Source organism: Apis cerana, linkage group LG6 (assembly GCF_029169275.1).
Source record: "Apis cerana isolate GH-2021 linkage group LG6, AcerK_1.0, whole genome shotgun sequence".
NCBI lineage: Eukaryota > Metazoa > Arthropoda > Insecta > Hymenoptera > Apidae > Apis > Apis cerana.
This window is the reverse complement of record NC_083857.1, coordinates 7,882,148-7,904,619: the sequence shown is the minus strand read 5'-3', so window position 1 is coordinate 7,904,619 and position 22,472 is coordinate 7,882,148. Positions and strand designations below refer to the sequence as shown.

Below are 22,472 nucleotides of genomic sequence, written 5' to 3'. Positions count from 1 at the left end.
AATAATTCAGGTTATTTCCGGTTGTTTTCGCGTTATTTCCGACCCACCTTAGTTCCTAGAGACCTCACTCTTAGAATGTAAATTCAACCCACTACTCCCCGCTACTAAAGGTGGCTATGGTCAACCAACGTTATGGGCGTTGTATAATAAGGATGATAAGGTGTATGAATACAAGCAGAATACCAACTTCGAGTATCGTATTAATAAATTATACGCTCCAACGAATGCATAAATTGGATATTTTTTTCGAATGCGAATTTTTCATTTTAGTCTTACATTTTTAATATTATTTGTGACTCGTATATAATGAGTTAATCTTAAGAATAATTTTCCTGAAAATCTTTGAGCGTGTATAGATGTTCGTACAGATATTTGAATACCGATGAAAATTATGATAGAAATTGTACAGAACCATGCGACTTTTTATGAAAATATCAAGATAATCGAATATCATAAGAGAAATAACGCGAAGATTGGTTATCATCATGAGAAAATGAATCAAGAGAAAGTCTGGGAAATGTCATCTAGAAAGTGGAAATAATCCACGACAAGAGAGAATAGAATAAATGAATATCGGCCATTTTATATCATATCATTTCTCGCCACTTGATACGATTAGAGAATATGGAAATGAACAAATGGGTCATGAGTTAAACGGTATGCAGTGGCTTACACGAAAATAGAGATAGCCGTTTCGCTATTTCAAAGGAATAAACTGAATTCGTATTTGAACCCGTATGTATCACTCCTTCAATACCGTTAAGTGGCTTTTGTACGATGAAACTGCTCGATAATTGCTCGACGAAAAGATGAACGCACGTGAAAACCAATAATTTCTACCTCTGAAAGACAGAATAATAATGAATAAATTTGTCAAATTGAATTTAACAATTAATCGACTCGATTGTAATCATATACTTTTCTTTTAAATCTTCCGTTAATTTATCAATATCCTTTAATAAATAACAACAACACGCGGATTAAATTCAAACAGGCCATAATTATTTGATCCAAAGAATCGAACGATAATAATATCCCTTCGTGATTCAAGTTTTTCACGTCTTGAACGTCTTAATAACTGGTTCCATTCGACAAATGTGCGCGATGACTTACACCGAAAACACCTTCCAATTCCAGACACGATATTAACCGAGCACCGAAGATTGTTGTGCAGGAGGTATTTCCACCCGTCTTGTTTTATACCCAATAAAGATCGATGTATCGCAAAGCCGCGACACGTAGTGGTGGAGGAGAAACAGTAGCTCCGACGAATTTACAGCCCTCGTGTATGAGCTTTCCCAAAGTTCAGTGAATACTCTTGAATAACAAACTTGCCGGACACGTAGCGTGGGATATATAACACACGGGTTACAATACGGAGGAACCTTGTCCAAGGATAACACGTTTCGATCGTGTTACTTCTGCACGATTTGAAATTTTTGAGAATGGCATCGATAACCGGTGGTGGAATTTCCTTGGAAATTCACTCGAGCAATTTGGAATGGCCAAAATCGCGTGCTAAAAATATAAGAAGTTATATTAGCCGCCTGTTTTTCCTTGATTGCTCCCGATCGCTGTGGATAGACGCAATTGCTTGGGATGCGGTTGTTTGTTGATAATAATTATCGTTATGAATATGAATTACATAAATTCTTCGTATTTCTATTTCGTGTGAAACAAGTTTATTGTTTGAGGTTTCGTTTTTACAACTTCGAAATAATAAAAAATATAGGAAAATTTAAAATGATAAAAATCTAAACGTTTGGAAACTCGCTTCGAAGACAGAGAAAAAGAAAAGAAATCTTGAAAAGGAAAAATTTCAAGATCGTAGAATTACGGATTCATAGAAACTGTATGAAAGAGGAGAGGTGGCGGAAGAGAAGTCGAGGCTCCACCGAAGGCTGAAGGTTTCAAGTGAGGTCTCATGGCCGAGATCCGTTCGAGTGGTGTCTTACTAGGCCGGTTCCGGCAAACAACTCTTGGATTCTTACTGGGCAAGATTCCACGGCTTGTGGAGTGGATCTTACTGGCCAAGGTCTATCGATCTTCAAGCCTTACTAGGTTAGATTCAACAATCTCCAATCCAGCCGATGATCCGCGACCTTGGACGAAGTCCTACGATTCGAGCTCCAAGTCTTACGAAATCTTCTAAGCTCGAACATTACGATTGCAAAATTACAACACAGATGTGTTATTGCTCACGTTCGCTGAAAATTCAAAGTGTTCAGGATTAATTCGTAATAATAATAATAATTTATTTTTATTAATGTAATATAATTTTTATTAGAGCTGATTGACAAAAGAACCATGGATTTAAAATAAGATGCGGTATAAAACATACCAAGATTCGGAGATCTGGTTGGCCAGAGATTGCACGAGTTTTGAAGATTTAGTAAGCGAGGTCGAGCTCGGGTTGTCCAAAATCATGTTTCACAGTGTCTAAGAAAGTGGGATCCTAATTTCAGACCATGGTGCGGAGTGTATGAGAATTCATCTACTGCTTTTCTCTACCAACAAGAAAGATTCGTTATTAAACATTATGTGAAATAAATTAAATATTATATGAAATAAAAAAAAAGGAAGAAAACAAGTAAGAAAAAATTTGATTTTGAGAATTCTAACGAATTGTAAAGAGAAAAATCTTGAAATAATACAAAATTTTTCTCAACGATTCACATTTGTGTCACCAACAAAATATAACATTAACACAAAGTAGCACTTATATGAGAGATATAAAATTCTCTCAACGCAAAGCATCGATTCACAAATTTCAAAATTCATCCTTCCTCTCGATTTGACTTGCACCGTGTCGACGCAAAATAACGGCAAGCAGTTGGAGCGTCGTATTCGAAGAGAAAGAGAGGGCAGTTAACGCGTCGTATTGATGTAACTGGTAGAGCATACACGTGGCGCAACTTTATGACGCTTATACAATAGCCGCGCGATATTCATTAATCAGAATGTCCAACACGTGTTATCGAAACACTGCTAGTTTGCATTCGGAAAAGTTATTGGCAAACTAAATTTGCCACTACGTATGGCCATGGCTGTGGAAGGATAACGAGCAAGTTCATGCAGAAAGTTTACAGCTTCTGGACCGTATCAGCTCGAACGTGTTAGTATTTCTAAACACAACGATCATGCTGCTGTTGGTCTTTGCTTGATTAACTACTTACTTTTGTATTCGTATGGAAAGGATCTAAAGAGGTAGGTTAAACTTAAGTTCGTGTTGGTTTAAACTTTGATCGAAGATACGAAAACACGTATTTATATATTTTAATAATAATATATTGTCACAAAGATTATCGATTTTACGAAATATTGGAAAACTATTACAAACTAAATTTTATTCCAAGCTTGAAACAATGTTTCGAATCGAGTGAAGTAAATGATTCACATTGGTCAAGTTGATTGAATTTTTATTCAAATGAAGCAAATGAGTTTGACTCAAATTAATTAGAATTCAAGCCGAGATTTTAATTCGAAAATTTGTAAAAAATGTTTAAAAGAGAGCTTTGAAAGATCATTGTTGAGATAATATTAATCGAATATCGAAGAATAAGAGAGGTCGCCCCTTTCGCTCCTCTTCTCTATCCTTCTTTTATCCCTCTTTTGTTTTGATTAGAAATGATACTTGATGGATTCAAATAAATTTAAGATAAATCTTTGATCATTCTCGTCAGTTTACATTAAAGTTTCAGCTCGAATCGTTAAAGAATCAATTGACAATATGTGACTGCTTAATTCTTCTTTTTTATTTCTTCATTTTCCCTTATTTTTTTTTTATCACAATCAAAAAAAGAAAAAAGAAAGAAAGAAAGACGATTAAATTTTATTAAATGCCGTCTAGTTTTTATAGAAGGGAATAAGAGAATGAGTGTTGACTGTTGTTTCATCACGAAATTGGCGATTTCGAGAAAGCAAGTTTTTCCATAACCATGCTCTGTCGCTCCTCTTTATCGTTTCGGAAATCGAAACATAATTTTTTGGAAAAATTGAGTAGCGCGAGATCTTATTGCGCCAAAGATTAAGATAGTAAAAAAAAAGAGCAACAGATGTTTCGTTTTTACCCGCAAATAAGAAAAGTTTAATAGATATTGTATCCTGAAACGCAGCTAGTTGGAACGTATTATTTTAAGCAAGTTATGGATATCGAGTAGCTATCGAAAGAGAAGGCGAAATATTCTCGAAACTCAGGAAAGCTTAACTGAGTAAAAAAATAAATTTGATCGACGTTAGAAAGAAGCTATAAATGGAAGGTAATTATTTTTATCTCAAATACTCGATATCGTCGAATTATTCGACATTATTCTATGATATTTCAGAAATAAACTATCTGAGGAGGCAAGTTTGGAAGCATAAAATAGGTTAAACTTGCTAGGAGCAAAGTAGATTTCATCAATAACGAGGTTTGTGTTTGGCTCGAGACCGAAGTTTCATCAATTCTGAAACCAACCCTATATTTGGTCTTAAAGGCTGCCGACGAACCAAATTTTTATCCCCCTCGAATTGAATCATCGAAGAAAAAGATGGAAGAAATGCGGATTGTACGGGAGGAATGATTATTAGAAGGCTTGTGTTTCTAAAATGGACGATAATTAACTCGTATATTCTTCGAAATATATGGTAAAGCACACAAATGCTTTTAATAACACCGATAAATCACTATAACGAACTTTGGTAACATATAACGAACCTGGCTACCGTAAAACACCAACTTCCTGATATTATACCCCCATGCTTTTAGTTCCACTCGCGTATCGCGGTGGAAAAGTTAAAATCAACCTCGGAAATAACATCAAAATCACGCGGTATTTGATTTTTACCGTGCAATTCATTCGATAAACATTTAATAAACTAACAAATAGCCAATCTGAGAAAATATTTCGCGTTTCGAATTTTTCATTAAACATCATTAACGCATTGAACTCTTTACATTTATTCCAAATATAATTAAATCGTATAGAATAAAAAAAACTGTAATCAGATCTTATTTTATATAACAATTCCCTAAAGTTCGATTTCTTCGTCACGAAAATAACTTCAGGTTTATTGTCTCTCGATATATGATACATTCTTCAAAGATTTGATATTTCCTCCAAGCAATTGAAGAACGAAATACGGTCTATTATCGAGGCATTGTTCATTGTCGTATACAGAGTTTGGTTATAATTTTGGTGTTCAAATTTTCAATCAACGATTTTATTTTCCCTGCCACGTCAAAATTAATTTAAAATGTTAATACCAACATTCCAAAACTGTAATATGTTCGATTAAAATTATTCGAATAAATAAATTAATCAAAGGATTAACAACCAAAATTCAAGGTATTAAAATTCACGATATTTAATTATTCAATCGATCTACTGCAAACATCTAAGAATCGAAAATAATTTCTAAACAAGATCTATCGATCGAAAAACTCGTAATCTCTAAAAATCCATACGCATATTCCGCACGCGATATTTGAATTATCCCCCGCGGACCATTCTCCGGCTGACCAATAGCAGAAGGGACGGAGAACAATAAGGGACGAAGAAATACGGGGCGTAGAAGAAAAGGAAAGACGGGCGGAGGAAAAAGAAAGTTGGCTTTTCATGAACCGCAGAGGCTGCTGCGGCGAGTGTGTTGCCACGACCCACCCCTGTTCGGGAAGCGTGTCGAGAGGGGCGGCGAGAGCCGCAGTTATATCGGGTTTCCACCACCTCGGGGCGAGCCCCTCGCTTCGATGCTTGCGTCGTAAACAAGCCGGACAAACCGCACGAACACGCGAGCAGCATGCTAGAGAGAGAGAAGGAGAGGAAAAATGGAGGAAAGTAAGTAAGAGAACGTTTTGCAACCGGCTACTTTCCCTTCCTCTTTTCCCTTTCTTCGTATCCCTTTCCCCTCCGGCAATGGACTCGCAGGGTTTTCCCCGCGCGAGCCCTTGCCGAGGATATTTATGTACAATACGGTACATAAATAAATCATGGAAATTTATTTACCGAATTATTGCGACACGGTGAATTCGAATACGTTCGAAGGTGAAAAAGGTGTTCCGCTTCGGTGGAGGATAAAACGGAGTAATGCGGGCATGAGAAAATGTAGGAAGAGATCTTTTGTGCTGGGTTAAGTTTCTTCGTTCAGATGAAGATTTAGATTTTCTTTTTTTTATTCTTTAGGGAAGATTATTATTTCGATAATTATATTCGTAGAGAAAAATGGTGGTTCGATTTCATATGAGAGATCTTTTAGTTTAGAATTATTGTGGTTAAGGAAAACGTACGGAAGAGGAGTGTTTTTTAATCTTCTTTGAGTTACGATTCCATTTTGCGATGTTGGAAAATTACTACGCGTTCGATTGTGCATCTAAAATGAAGAAGCGAGTATCAGGAAATCGTTAATTGTTCGGCTAAAAGTAATACCGTTTCGTAAATTTTCAGTTTGTAAGTTATAGGTTGGGAACCACTGGTTTATATGATAAGCTCTGGTGTATCAACCTGGTGTTGTTAGGATCATAATCAGCTTTTATGATAAACAATGTCAAAATTATTAATTATTAATTAAAAATTAAAAAATGAAGACGAGAATTTGACGATTGTATAACAAATTTTTGATATATTGCAATATTTATAATAAAGATATTAGATTTATAATTATTTATCTATAATAATTTTCGAGCTCGATATTGTATTCTATTTTCGTTGTGTGCAATAGTGGAGATAAATAATATTCGAAATTCAGGGAATGAAATCAATATTAGAGTAGCCATCGTACTGAAATACTAAATCAAATTTCGACCAGATATTATTCCCTCTCATATTTTTGAGATTATACATATATTTCGATCATAAATGAAAGAATTATCTAAGATAAAAGAGTAAAAAATCAGAGTCATTAAAATTCATATATTCGTAATTCGAAGGACAGAAATTGCAGGAAATAAAATCATTCGTTTAATCCAGTTCTTTGTGAAATGATGTAAGAAAAATTATAAACGTGAGAGAACGTTTACGAATATTATTGGTAATTTTCATACAAATGCTTTGATATAATCTCACAAGGAAGATAGAAATTAAAATACTGTGTAATATCCTTATATATAAAAACAGATTAGTACAAACGGAATATCTATAGACTATTTACGATTGATCTCAAAAATCTTCAAGATTTATTTTTAAACTTTTTAAAAAACCTTTTCACTAATCGTTTTGAAAAGATTGATAACGATTCTGATTTATTTTCTTGATAAAATTACCATACATAAGGAAAGAATCAAATCTCGATATAATTCCCCCTCCCCCACTCCATTAATGATAAAACGATTAAAATAATCGCCTAATTTCAGATCATAATTTTCCTTCTTTTCTCGCTCACGAATCTCATTACCACGAATACTCGTTCAACGATAGCAAAGATACTTTCAAAAATGTCCCATCCAAGTTTATTTCGAGCTGTAATTACACCCCGTAAAGTCACCCCCTCCTCTTTTTCCCTCTTAACCTTTACCAACTCGGTTCCACATTCTCGGCGAGGAATACACACGATCTCTTACGACTATTGACGCGAAAAGGGAGGTCGGCACGGCAATGCGCAGGGAAACGAGACATTTTGCGGAGAATTCTGACCTACCCACGACTTTCGACCGAATTACTTCACGGCCGTAATTGTTAACGTGCTCGCTGTTTTCACGGAAGGGAAATAGGATTGAGTTTACCTTTGACGTACAAACAGAGCTTTCAACGGATTTTAATCACATACGGCAGCGCGGCTTCCATGAAGGCTGATGTATGTCTTTTCTCTCTCTTTCTCTCTCCCTCTCCCTCTCTCTCTTTTTTGTTTTTTTTTTCACTTTTTTTTTATACGCTGTTTCGCGCTCGCCTTGGAACAACATGTTTGCTCACAGGCTTACACGTCGGCCGTTTTTACGCGTGTCCAATTTCTACTACGGCCTCCGCCCGTCGAATCCGATACAGGAAACCTTTTAGAACGCGATAAACGTGTCTACGAAAATACCTAACTGGGAAAGTGTATATATAGAGGGTGAGGTACAGATGATTTTTTCCTTTAAAAATCAATAAAAAATGTAGAATGGTTTCAGAGAGGGGGGAATTTCTTTCGTGTAATACTTTCTATGAAAAATAAAAAATTAATTTGCATATCCAAAAATCGTTAGTTTTTAGGGGATATTTTAACTTGAAATGTTCTTAAAATTATACGAAAGTATGTTGCTTTGCATGTTTCTTGAGAAAATTCTATCTGAAAAATTTTTTTGCCATCGATAATAACACGAATTAAAGCGAGATGATAATATCTGATGAACGTATATGCATATGCATATAATAGAGAAACGCCGTGGCGGATATTTTTCACGTCTGAACGCTCGTATTGAGTTTATATAAAGTTTACTGGGACGCATCAATGAAATAGAGTCGAAGGGAAGAAGATGTCGAGCGAGCAGATTTGTGATTTTTCCAGAAACAGTTTATATATATGCGCGCGAGAAAGATTCGTGAGGTCGAATGAATCGAATTTCAGATTGTGGAATCGAGTGTAAATATCTAAGGATTGGATATTTTAATGTTAAATATATCGAGCTATATCCCAAACTTGAAGCGTTGCTGTGTAAAGAAATTTGTCGATCTTAATGGTAATTATTCGAAATAAATATTATCGAAATCGACATTATTAAAAACGATACTTCGTTAGCTGTATAAAAATGATAGCATTAAAATTGTCAAAACGAAAGTGCAAATGCAATAATGATATAAATAATAGTGAATTAAGTGAAGATTCAATGTAACAAGAAAACGATTATAATATCGAAATTGACAATGCGTTAATGTATTTAGCTTTTCAATGTTTAGCTTTTACATACATACGAAGAAATATATCACTCTGGATGAGTGTGAATTACAGATTATTAATTTATACACGTTTCTATATATCGCGTGCCAGCATTATTATTCGAATATACTTTAACGTATAATAACGTTCGTTAATTTCAGTTGACTTGCCGTACATTAATCTGGTATATATTAATGTACATGTGCCAAGGTATTATCCTGTATACACCTTGTGTCTCGTTGATATAATGTTTTCAATCTGGCCACGTATTAATGCGTATAATTATAACGCGCGACACAATCTCCACACGCGAGTGTGTTCCAATGGAAATTAATATATATCTTTGTTAATTTTAATTATCTTATCATTCATGTATCTAATTGAAACGTGATGTATACACATGTATCCATATATAATTTACCATGTACCAGATATATACCAGTATACACACGTGCAATTTAATTAAAATATTCATCTGGTGTATATATTAATTTGCATTCAATGTATAATGAATATCGATGAAAGGTGACGCGATAAATACATGTATATTTACATTTTTATTATCAAAATATATCGATATATCGATATATAATATCGTATATTAAAATATTGACTAACTAACCGATTGATTACTATTTATACGTATATAAAACTTGGTTATTGCGAAAGAATTTTATTATTTCGTTATTTCTAGAAAATGGAGAAAAGAGATTGTTGCACAGTTTCAAATAGGAGACAGATCGGGAAAATTGTAGAGCAAGATAAAGCTAGTCGATACTTGGAGAAAACTTAAAACTCGATTCAAGGACTTCCATTCAAACAACTAACTCGAGTATGCGCATTTCGAGCATTGCACATTTTCTCTCTCTCTCTCTCCTTCGACTTTCTTTCGCCTGGATCCAAGTAAACTGCGCAGAAATTTGAGAGAAAAAAATTGAATCCACTCGAAAGCTCAAACTTGTCATCCACTTTTCTTTCATACAATATACATATATATATCGCAAAAAAATATACAAATATACATATTCACGAATAGGAAACGATTAAACGAAACTGTAACGCTGTAATTTAAAACGAACAAAGGCCAAAGTGGAACGAATTCTTTTCTTTCAGGGGGGAAATCAAGCGAGAGAGAGAAAGAGAGAGAGAGAAACAGAGAAGAAGTTTCATTTCGCGCGCCCCTTCTCGTGTATCTCATTATATTTTAGCAGATAAGTGATAACGTCTCGCGAAAAGTTCAATTCCCCCCAAACTTCCATTGTAACAAGTATCTGTACGGCTTGTCTGAATGTGACGACAGTTGGAGGGATACGAAGAAGGGGTGGCCGTCAGGTGGGAGAAATTGCGGCACGGCCAATTTGCGAACATTATCCGAACGAAGACGTTTGGCAAAGGGAAGGAAGGACATTCTTTCGAATTACACTTACTGCCGCCGTTGTCGGCTGCCAGCAGCACGAAATTACATTATCACGGAATTGCACGGTCCCGGGACGAGAAGTTGTTCCCGGGGCGTACGAATTCATTTGCTTGTGTGCACCCTCTCGATAAGGGGAGAAACGATATATCAAAACGAGAAAGGAAAATGGAAGAGGGGGAGAGGTGGATACAATTGGGGGAAATGGGTGAAAGAGAAGAAGAAATTTGTCGAATTCATTTGCTCGTGTATCTTCGATGAAACGGGCAAACTGAAAGAAAGGAAAACGAGAGATAATTGGAGAAATTATCGGTAAAAAAAAAGAAGAGAAATTTATCGAATTCATTTTGCTTCGTGTATCTTCTATAGAAACGAAAAATTGGAAAGGAAGAAGAGAAAAGAGAAAATTTTCGAATTCATTTGCTCGTGTCATCTTTGACAAGGCGAAACGAGAAGAAAATAAAGGACGATTGGAGGAATTAAAAGGGAGAGAAAAGAAAAAGAAATTTGTCGAATTCATTTATCCTCGATAAGGAGAGATAATCAAGAAGAAAGGAAAGGAACGATGATACAAATGGAAGGAGAGAAGAAAGAGAGAGAGAGAGAGGAGACAAGAGAAAAGAAACTTTTGTACGCGCGAGAGGTGGCCGCTATTCTATTGAAAACACGACTGTTAAAAAATTTAGACAGACCCAGAAAGAGCTTAGAGAACTCATCCCTTCTGCAGGGCACGGCCAACCCCTGTCTTCGACAGCTGTCGCGTAAACGTCGACTTTGAAATAGTGGCGGCTTTAGTCAACGACGGGAAGAAGTGCACGCGGGGGCGAAATTCTTGAACTTCGACTTTAATGGCGGTGGCCCCATTTCGAAATAGACCGTCTATTAGCGAGGCCTTAATATTTCAAGGGTTTTACGGAATTTTTAAAGAAGTGGTTTAACCTCGGTAAAACATCGACACCTAACGTTACGCGAGTATTACCACGTGCAACCAGAAACCTGGCTGCGCGTAAGGCTAAATGAATTTCGTTTTAACGGGGCTCGACTCGAATTTTTCTCTCATTTGCTCCCGTCCACGTAAAATTCTTACCTCAACGATGCGAGTTCGAATGTTTATAATTCTTTGACAAGTGTTCCAACCTCTCGAGTGAAATGATTATGGGATATTGATTGGACAGACGCGTTTGCTGTGATAAGTGACCGATCGATGATAGATAAATAGACGATGTAGAATTTATAGCAATATATTTTATATTACGTTTGTATCGATTCAAAATAAATAATAAAGTTGATAAATGAATAAACCAAAAATTCTCACAGTATTTTACACTCCGCTTAAGTTAAACAGAGTTTTTTTTATTAATTTCATAAAAATCAAATTTACCGACGAAAATGTTAAATATATTATAAATGGAAAATCGAAAACACGATTGTGAAGAAAATATCATAATTCGTATATCGTGTATTTGCAGGTGTGTGTACGAATATAAATATCCTTCTTTGATTGCGTTTCGATATTCTATAAGCTTTCGTACACACGAGAAAGACAGAATCTTGACAAATCGGCCATTCAATGCATATGTATACGTAGGTAAGCAAACCTTTAAGAGCGCTCTCAACTTTTATGGCAAGCTCTTAAGAGTACATAAACAGAGAAATCATTCTTGTTACAGCCAGTGTTCACCACGTATGCATGTTCGTATTAAAATCTCTATGCCTTTCCTCGTAAAAATAAAATCTCACTATGATCGAATGGAATCGCTTATAAAGGCATACATTAAACGTGAAACGATTAAAACGAAATAGAGAGAAATAGAGCGAGATTATAAGTAAAGAAAAAAAAAAAAGAATTGATGCATTTTAAACGAAGAATAAAAGTTGTAATAAGCTCGAAAAATGTTTTCAAAATTATTGTAAATAAGTTTTTGCTGAAATAATTATGTCATATAGGAGCATGTGGAAGGAGATCTAATTTCGTTCGAATTTAAAAAAGAAGAAGAATTATATATAATTTTAAAAATATTAATTTTTCTATGTTCAACAAGATTATTTTAAAAATTTATCTCTTTCGTAATTATGGATAATATATATATATATTAAAGTAAACTATTTTAATGGTCATTCTTTCAACATTTTCTTCAACTTTCTCTCGTTTAATAAACGTTTCCTCTTCCAGCATATCCCTTTTTCTATAGGAAAATAAAAAGAGACCAGACTCGTTTGATATGATTTAATATCTTCCCGATATTCTCGCTGGAACAAACGAATCTTTAATTCGAATTATTCTCTCGACTGCAACGGCATCGATATTAATATAATTCAGACACCAAATGGAACACGGTTCGAAAGCTACACTATTTGATCGCGCAAAACCTATAATTTTGAATATTCCGAATCGTTAAAATCCTTTTAATCGAATATTATTTATTTAACGTAGACAGTTTAAACAAAGTAAAATATTTTATCTTTGAAGCTGAAATCAAATAATCTTGAATAATTAAAATTATTCGAACAATTTGACGCGTCAGCTTTTTCCAATCTAACGTTCTTATATAAGAACAAAATAAATAAAAGAGAAAGAGAAAGTAAAATGCATCTCATACATAATTTTTAGTCCAATTCATAACAAAGAAAAAATAATAAATAATTTCGAACGCATCGACGAAATTATTAATTTTCTTTAAAATTTTTCTAAAACTTCTTTAAAAAAAAAAAAGAAATCAATCGATCAAAAAGTATAATAATTTCCAACAACCCTCAAATCTTCCACTATAAATATATGACAATTTCGCGCGGTGTTGAATTTCGATTTCGAGACGCTGCATACCGCATCCATCGACTGCATCAAACAGAGGTTCCACGTTCCCAATAGGTGACACTTTTCCCCGCTACAAATCGGCGAGCACGTACCAAGGAGACCGAATTTTCGAACGCGAATCAATATGGCATGCATCCGTAAAGTAGGACATACTTCTCGATGCATTTCTCCCCTGTGTTCCAGCTTACGGTTTACGGTAAACATACCGATCCGGCCAAATCGACGACGCTCGACAGGAGGCGGTAGCAAGCAAGCAACCAATCAACCAACCAACCCATCCACCGGTCGAAACGGCCTCCTGAAACGGAGATACGAAGGAGGCACGAGAGGGAGACGAGAAAGATCCACGACGGTCGAATTTATTCGAACGACGTTTGTCACTTCGACTCGATCGATCGCTGGCTTAAGGTAAAACCTTCCTCCTTCACACGGGAAGCGGGAGGAAGGGCATGCTCGGTTGATGCTCGACCAGATTTATAGCGTTATCGAGCACAGGTTTTTCCGAGCACCAAGGATGCTTTTCCAACTATCGAAAGACGTCGATCTGTAACCGCTATTCCCCTCGTTCGGGACCCTTATCCTGATTCCTCTTATATCCCACTTTACCTGACTGCGGATCTCCTAGTCATCGGGATGCATCGAGGGGAGGGGGAAGGAGGGCCGATTTCACGCCGGCATCGATTTTCTCATAAGTGTTCGGTGAAACTGATACTCGAGCTCCCCTCAGAGTATACCCAGCCCCTTGAATCTCTTAAAAAGTACTTCCTACCTGACCGATCTTCTTGTCCTTGGAACGGGACAACCGCTCTTATGGAGGACCTCGAATGTCGCGGTAGTTTTTAGGGGTCTTTTCCGTTTCCTTCTGAAGATACTGAATCGATTGAGAAAGCGGCGAGTAGAGATTTAATCGGAGGGAAATTTAAATTGATCGATACAATGAAAAAGATTTCAAAGATTTGTTGAAGCAATTGTTGTTCGAGTTGTTTAAATATTTCTTGTTTAGATATAGATATCGAAATGGGGATTTTGGAAATTTCCGAAACGAATATATTTTTTTCCATCGTCGTTTTTAATAAATCACGAGAGATAAATGTTTATTATATTTTGCAGCAAGATTTTTGACACCGTCCGATTAAATTTTATCGCAAATATCCACTCGCTTAAATATCACAACATTATTCATAATTAATTAACCGTACGTGTTCTAAAATAATTTTCACAGCGGAATAATTAGGAACGTACACATCCAAAATGGGAACGTGTTGAAATCGTTTATGTGTATTATCTAATTATTCTATTGTGCGGATATAATAATATCGAACAATAATGCTAAACAATTTCATAATTTTAGGTTTAAATAAATTTATAGAACTCGATACTGATTTGTTCGTGGATATTGAATTGCAACGTGAAATTACGTTTAATCCAATAAATCGGATAAAAGTTGAGATTCATTAGGTATGATATATTTGACGTTTTAACCTGACTAATAATCACTGTAGTAAGGATTTACGGCTTGAAACCGATAAGAAAAGTTTATCGAGTCCAGTTCATTAACGTTGTTTCAGGAGAACAATCTTTCTTATCTTCTTTTCGTAGCAGTATTGAAGTAATACAGTTTCAAGCTGGTCGGATCTTAATCACATTGGAATTTCTCGTAAACGAAGACAATAAAGTTTGTAATTTTAAACAATCTTCCTGTTTCTTTCGATAAGTAAAAAAAAAAGATATAAAATTTCACCCCGCTTCATCAGAGATAAACTTTTACTCAAGGGAATAAAATTTTAAACATTTTGTATTCGAATGGTTATCTTTTAAAACTTCTAATGCATTAATATCGATTCATTGATAATTGGAAGTTAAAAGCAAAGATAAATCGATATCAATACCGTGTCTTTTACGTTTTATACAAATATAAGAATGATATTAAAACAGTGTACATTAAGTAAAAATCTGAAATCATATTAGATGAAGGATATAAAACCAATTTTAAAAACTATAAATAATAATTCATTATCTTTCTAATTGATTTCGCTACAGAAATAAAAGGTAAGAGGATCAAAGATTAAAAATAAAAGAAAATCCCGAAAGAGAATGAAATTATTAATTTTATCAAAATATCCAATTTTTCAACTTGTTCTCTCCGAACAAATCAATTTTTATATCTTGGATTAAAAAATCTTGCATTAATTATATATATAATGTAAAATTATATTTTAACGAAAATATCGAGAGATTGAAATTATCTCGAAATAAATATTCAATCCATAATTTTTAAAGGAAATGCTTTTGACGAGTAGCAAGTATAAATCTTTGATTAAGAATCGAATTAAACGTGTCAGCAAGCGATGCTCGAAAACTCGATACAACAACGTCGAGTTCATTATTCCAAGACATGCGGAACAAACTATTTTACAGAGATAAATCTCTCTCTAACCTCCGATATTTTGTTACAGGAAATTTCAGAGTTTGCTCGATTTTGAGTTTACATCTATATAACGAGATCTCTGTCTGTTTGAATCATCTCGGTAAATATTTTACGTCGTAATGCGAAAGAAAATTTTCTCCGTCGATAAAGTAACCGAAAATCGAACGATCGATGATTACCGATTGAGAACGCCAATCTCGCTTCATCAACAATTGACATCATTTTTATCCCCCAGCACATTTTTAATAGAACGGATTCTCTCGAGTCTTTCTATTCGAATCCCTGCGGAATAGAATCTCTATTCTCTCTTTCTCCTTTTTCTCTCGATTCATTTATAGGTTTTATATTTCGCTTCATAAACTCGTACTCGATTCCCGATCTTTTGATGATGGAGATTTTTATTTTTATATAATTAAATAAATTGAGCAACCGATTCTTTTCTTTTATTAACTTTTTACGTGTCGCTCGTAATATATAATATATTACGAGGAAATGATCAAAATTGAAACGAAGCAAAGATAGATGCAATTAAATTTCCATCTGAATAAAATAAAATATTAGTTTCTCTAAAAATAACTTTATGTTTTCATTAATATAAGAAAGCTTCGTACGTTTTATCGATGAAGATGATATATCAATTATAGAAACTTATTGAGTTCCGTTAAAATTTATCGGTTAATTTTTAAAAACGTTCTTCATATAAATTATAACAGAACTACTGATCTCATAAAACTATCGATCGATTACAATTTTCTGACGATATACTTGCATAAAAAGCAACATTCAAACATTTTAGAAAAATTCATATCCGAATTCCCTCTAAAATCTAGAAACACACAATTGAAAGAAAACTTTGACGATCATTAATTAATTCACAAAATATTGATATCGCAAAAATATTTTCCTCCTTCGCTTTGATTAAAATTCGAAATTATTCGATTTCCGTTTCATCCTTCATTCCACTTCAAGATAAGAGATTGAAAAAAGAAAGAGAGAAAACAATTCGCCATTCCTCGATACAAAACGTACACGCATCCGTTTTTTGCAATCAATCCGGGGTTGATCCTCGGATTGACCTCCTTCCATATTCAACTTATATTTCCTTACGAGGGATCCCGTTTAATTGGACAAATACTATCTCGGTCGAATACCGACGCGGATAGCATTTCCCTTCGGCTCACCATTGTCAACCAACCGACAGGCCTCCCCTTTTTTCAATTACCTTTCCGGGCTTCACGAGTCGGATAACATTTCAAACGCTGATCACTTCCCCCTCACCGTTATCAATTACGTCCCTCCTTTGGGGAATACCCTCAAGTGCCGAGGTTCCTTCCTCGAGGTTCCTTAAGTTTATTATACCATAAGGCACCCCCTCCGTGAAACGTCTCTTGGAACGAATCGTTCTCTACTCTGGCGGGACAACAATTACGAGTGGCCAACAACGTTTCTGGACAATTTAGAGGGAACGAAGATACTGCTATTAGCGGAACAGATATATCGCTGTGGTAACGCAGTCGTCGTGGTAGAACGTCGTGGTGTTGCGATAATATGGGGTGGCGCGGTAACCATGAAAAATGTGACGTGTACCTGCGAGTTGATGGCAAAATGTGGAAAATTTTCAGGATAATCCCGATATTATTATTGAAAATTTGTGAAACCGCGTTCGAGAGAGGATTGATGATTTCGAAACGAATTACGAATTTATGAAATGTACGGAATTTAGGATCGTCGACGATGTTGGGTCGAGTGCGTTTTATATATAGATACGATTGGTAATTTGAAAAGGTGTGTTGGAATGATTTATAAAAATCTGTCAATCGTATCCATCGAATATTTTCTGTCATTTCTTTTTTTCGGATGTACATGAATATTCTCCCACGCCCTCGTACAAACAAATTTTATCGTTTGGTACATCTGCCAGTTTTTTCACGTACACGGATATATCATCCCCCTCCGTATAATGTATAATATATAATATTATGTGATATTATGATGTAGCTTGTGTACAATCGGCCGGAAAAATTCTCGTGCGACCCATAAAAAAAAAGAAAGGTCGTTTTTATTAAAATAAAGTGGCGCGAAATTTCACCAAAAATGTTATTGCGTTTCTCTGCCAAGACTAAGAAACACATGTATGTTATTACATTATTCCCGTAATATTTGAATATTTCTAAAATCTATCATACTTTGCACGACAACTATAGATTACTATATTAAGATTGGATTAATATCAAACGAATAATTCCTCAACTTGATAAAATTGATCCACAATTCTATGAAAATAGAAAAAACAGAATGAAAAAAAAATAATAAATAAGTATCTATAAGTCTTGCACATTTTCTACAAAAATTTTCCACGAGGCAAAAGAAAGGAGAGTGCGAGATCTCTTTTCGAGAAGTCAAACACGCGAGAAGATTCCGGAAGCGGACGATCCGGTGACGGATGGTCTAATTGGCGACGATCTAATTTAACCGGCGGAAGGAGGAGGGGGAGGGAGGAAGGGAGATTAAAAGTTGGGCCCAAAGTTTGATAATTAATTCGTACAACGAGACGAGGTCGATCCTCCTTCGAAAATTCGAAGGATCCGACAGCCGATTCGCCCTGTTCGCCGTCTTCCTGCTCTCGCGCGCGACCTACGCCTCTTTTCCTCGCGGACCATCGGCGAGGAGTTCGTTCGCGGAGTTCAACCAGGGTTCGCTATCGACCTGACGGGCCAACCCCGGCGTCTGCGTCGATGTCTACGTCGCGCAGACGCCCCGGCACGGGCCGGCTTCCCTCCAATCGATTTCAGATTTTCCAGCATAACGAGGCCGACTGCTGCCCAAAAATTCCTCTACGCGCACCTTCCTTCTCTCTGTCCCGTCTCCTCTTCCGTCAACGTCTCCTTTTCACCCCTTCGTTTCTTGCTCCTTCGTGCCCCGCTCGTGCCCCATCCACCCCCTCTGCTACGTGGCCCCTGACGATCGATTTTCGATACGGATAATTGTGGATCCAACGTCCACCGAGGGTGCCTCTATTGAAAGTTTCGTTTTCCTCTCGTCCTCCCCTTTTTCTCCTCTCCTCTCCTCTCTTCTTTCTCCCCTCCGACTTTTCTCCCTCCCTCTCTCTCCGTTGTCACGCTCGCGGATTGTTCGCGTATAATCCTCGAGCCTCGATTCTTTGACGAGAGTCTGATTCATCCGGCAGGGGGGAAAGAATGCTCTTTTCTTCGATTGATTTTCGCCAAAGTTTGCCCCCGATTTTTACCTTCGGGCGTTGTTCCCAAAGAGGTGACTAAAAGAGCGAATTGTTCCCCGATCCGAAGAGGAATCGAGAACGAGAGAGAGAGAGATTGAGAAAGAAGGATTGAATTTCAAATAATTATCCCCATTGATTAATTACCGGGATTACTTTTTCCTTTCCATAATTAGTTTATCGATCGAGATTCAACGATTCGAAAATTTTTAAGAAAATATTCCAATCGTGGCAAACGAAGGTGAGAAACAAATACGCATCGAATATGTATATATATATACGTATAATGCGGTGGAAAGACGGTCTGGAGACGAAATAAAAAAAAGGCAGAGGGTTTGGGAGTATCGGAGAAATCTCTTTGATTGTCCCTTCGCGCCGCGCCATGTGTCCCTCGTTCCCCGTTTCGAGAGGTTAGTGGAAACGTCCCGATTATGGTCGGACGCGTCCCGCATATATTTCCGCATCTTTCGAAACGATCACCTCTCTTTTTTCACCCTGTCGCGGATCTTGACACGTTCCACCTATCGTATCGATGATGGAGGTAGAAAACGTTTTGAAAACGTTTGCCACGGGACCTCTCCCGGAAACTGTCCGATACTCGACTGAATTTGTAACGCAAGACGGTGAACGATGGAACGGTTTGTGAACGCTCGTCGGTCGGAAACGTCGGATCGGTCATCGATCATCGACCGATTTGTCTTGGATTTCTATCCACCGAGTTGTTACACCGTACAGCAGTGGATTTTTATTCCTTAGGAAATTCTTAGTTTCTTGTATCTAGTTTTATTTATTTGAGTAACATGGAAATTTGTGAGTTTGCAGCTTGTATAACAACACGTTTATCCCAGAAGTAAAGGATGTAAATATAAGATCCCCTTGTGAGAGATTTTATTGCGAAAATGTTTTTGAAACTATATATATATATATAGAAAGTATTTGCAAAACGAGCTTCGAAATACATGTACAACAAATTCTTTATATCATATCTTTATATAATATCATTTCGAACAATATCCACGTTTAATTGATTCGTACTTAATGAGACTGTATTTATCAAACTAAATATATTCTCGTATCGTATTCTTGATCAATTTTTATATGCACGCAGCGATCAATAAATATTATCTTTTACTCCAAATTCCACTGTGTACGCCTTCCAGGAATTCACGTATGCATATATTCTATATAAATACATATGTCGAGTTAAACATAACATTCTTTCTCCCTTTCTCCCCTTCTCTCCTCCTCCCTCCTCTTTTTCCATTTCTCGACAAATCGACAGAATTTTTATAGAGAAGCCGTACACGTTTCTGCGTGTTCCGCCAATTTTTCCACCGCGCATCGTCCCGATAGCGCAGCCGAGAGTCGTGTAAATATTAAAAAGCCCTTCGACTCGGCCGATAACAAACATCACGCTAGAATTTTAATTTTCAATATTGCCCCGGAATTTCAGATGCGCCATCCCCCGTACATCTCCTCGCTTCCCCTCCTCTCGAACATCATATCTCACCTATCCCCGCTCCCACGTTCTTTATTTTCCATTCAAGGATATTATATAGATATATACACGCGATATTCGATAACCTCCTCTCGAGGAGGAAACAACAACGCTTAACTCGAATGGAAATTCTGATTGCGATCAATCAGCCTCCGCCGCTTCAAATCTTCCGCCGCCGTTTCGGAGGAACAATAAAGCTGACGTCCGCCAAATGCGTCTCTGACCTCCTTTGTGGCAGGATACCTCCATCATTGTTTTCCACCAGGAAACCTCCCTTCCCCCACTCGTCTGTCTCGCTCTGTTGCACGCACCGTTCGAACCTCGTTACACGTACACAACTCGTTCCCTCGTTTGTGGATCGAGAGTCTGGCTACGATCGAATCTTCATCGAAGGGCCGGGTTTTTGTCTCTCTCTCTCATCTTCGAAGGAGGAGGGTTTAGCCAGAGGAATATATTATACTTCTCCAAATCAACGATTAATTTTTATCGACTCCCTGGAGACGGATATAGGGGAAGAAAGAAGAACGAACGAAGAGGAGGAGGATGGAAATTTCAATTGGATTCGATTAGTGGCGGGATGGATGGATGGATGGATGGACGGAGGGAACGATCGTGACTGTGGCTCGAATTCTCGAGTGACCAACCCCTTCTTCTGGATGGAGCAAGATTTCGATGGTCGTACGATACCAGCTATTTGAATTTTCTCTTATGGCGTATATAGATAGGGTAGATTGGCCGAAGAGCGATCCGAGAGTCGAAGAAGGCTTCTTAACTCTGTTTCAGGGAGAGAGAACTTGATGGAGGGAGAGTATTTATGATGAATAAAAGTTTCGAGAAAACTTTGTACTAATTGATCGTGATCGTTTTTTAAATACATTTATAACCAATCGCTATAAAATTTAATTTTTATTCGTATGATGTTCTTTTACTTGATAGAATTCTTTCTTGGGGTTGTAAAAGTTTTTAATTATTTTCGATAAAATTAATTGATTCTTCTAGACATACTTAATAAATTCTCATAATACTTTATAATATATATAATGTCTTTGTATCAATAAATTAATAAAAGACAGTAATAATTTTTAAAAAATTAGTAGACGTACACGAGGTGGTAAATCATCGCAAGTATCGCGACAGTTTTTAGGGTAATTAAAATCGTTTCTTTTTTTTTTTTTTGAAGAATCTCACCGATCGTTCATTTCGATGCTTCCCTCGTAGAAGTCCTTGAGCAACGTTCAATTTGATCAAATTAGAGGCCACTTTGAACGCAAAGACGCGAGCCACGAGTTTCTGTTTGACTTCTATTTAAACCCTCGGAGAGTTCGTCCACCCTTTGACCATTAACATGGCCACGGCATATCCTTTTAATAATCCAAATATATATATATATATACATATATATAGTTCTCCTTTTCGTTTGATACAGGGATGGTTAACGTTAAATATCAGATTCGCAAGGACAGAGAACAGGATCGGTTGAATATTTCGACTAACGCTTATTCACCGAATAATAAGCTTATTCACCGAAACGAATGCTTTCTGGCTGAATAATTGGAGCTGACCTATTTCAAAGGGCTCGCTAATTACGTAAAGATATTATCTTATTCGGGTATCAAGTAAATACCAACCCCTCCTCGCCTCATTTCCTTCCAACTTTTCACTTTGCTTTGTTTCCTTCCAGTCGAATCTTCGAATCTCACGTACGCGTTCATTTTTCTTGGTAACCTTTATAATCTTGGTTCCACATTGATGGAGGAGGAACCGGGCCAATTTATCGAATTCGGATTCTTCGATCATAGTGATTCAAACTTAGTCAGGCATTTACGTTAATTCGATTGCAATCGAGAGGGGAAAAAAGATCGAGAGATAATATTGATCTAAATAAAAAAAAATAGAAAAATATCGAAGAAATCGTTTTCGATCATTCGAATTGTCTCAATATCACGTCTAGATATTTGAACAGTTTGTAATCGAGAGTTACTTGTTTTAAATTTTAAATAATTCCGTATAGGTCTTCTCTTCCTTCGATCAATCCTGTTCCCGATCAGGGATTCGTTTCTTCTCGATTCTCGCCACATCTACACCGTCCTACGTGAACGTAATACATCTAGAATTGTAAAAAAAGAAGAGAAAAAAGGAGTAACAATTTCATTTAATTAAACTCATTTAAACGTAAATGAAAAGCGTTCCCGTTCGAGCGGCCGAGATTCTATTTAAGCACCGTAATCGAAGGAGTTAATTGACTTGGCCGCGAAA

General features: G+C 36.4%; 1 protein-coding gene and 1 long non-coding RNA gene across 2 annotated transcripts in view; one reads left to right on the top strand and one right to left on the bottom strand.

Annotated features, from left to right (window-relative positions):
* Positions 1–1,665: 1,665 nt before the first annotated feature.
* Positions 1,666–22,472, bottom strand: part of LOC107995193 (unconventional myosin-IXa) — a 50,294-nt gene continuing 29,487 nt past the window's right edge. Inside the window, exons 16-17 of the transcript XR_009830439.1 lie at positions 2,342–2,507; positions 1,666–2,207 (exon numbers count right to left, since the gene is read on the bottom strand). The gene's annotated coding sequence lies outside the window, so the exon portion shown is untranslated. The remainder of the gene's footprint in view (positions 2,208–2,341; positions 2,508–22,472) is intronic.
* On the top strand, positions 3,851–12,035 carry LOC133666355 (uncharacterized). The gene is made up of 2 exons (XR_009830440.1): positions 3,851–4,259; positions 4,326–12,035. It is a non-coding gene; the product is annotated as an uncharacterized LOC133666355 (long non-coding RNA).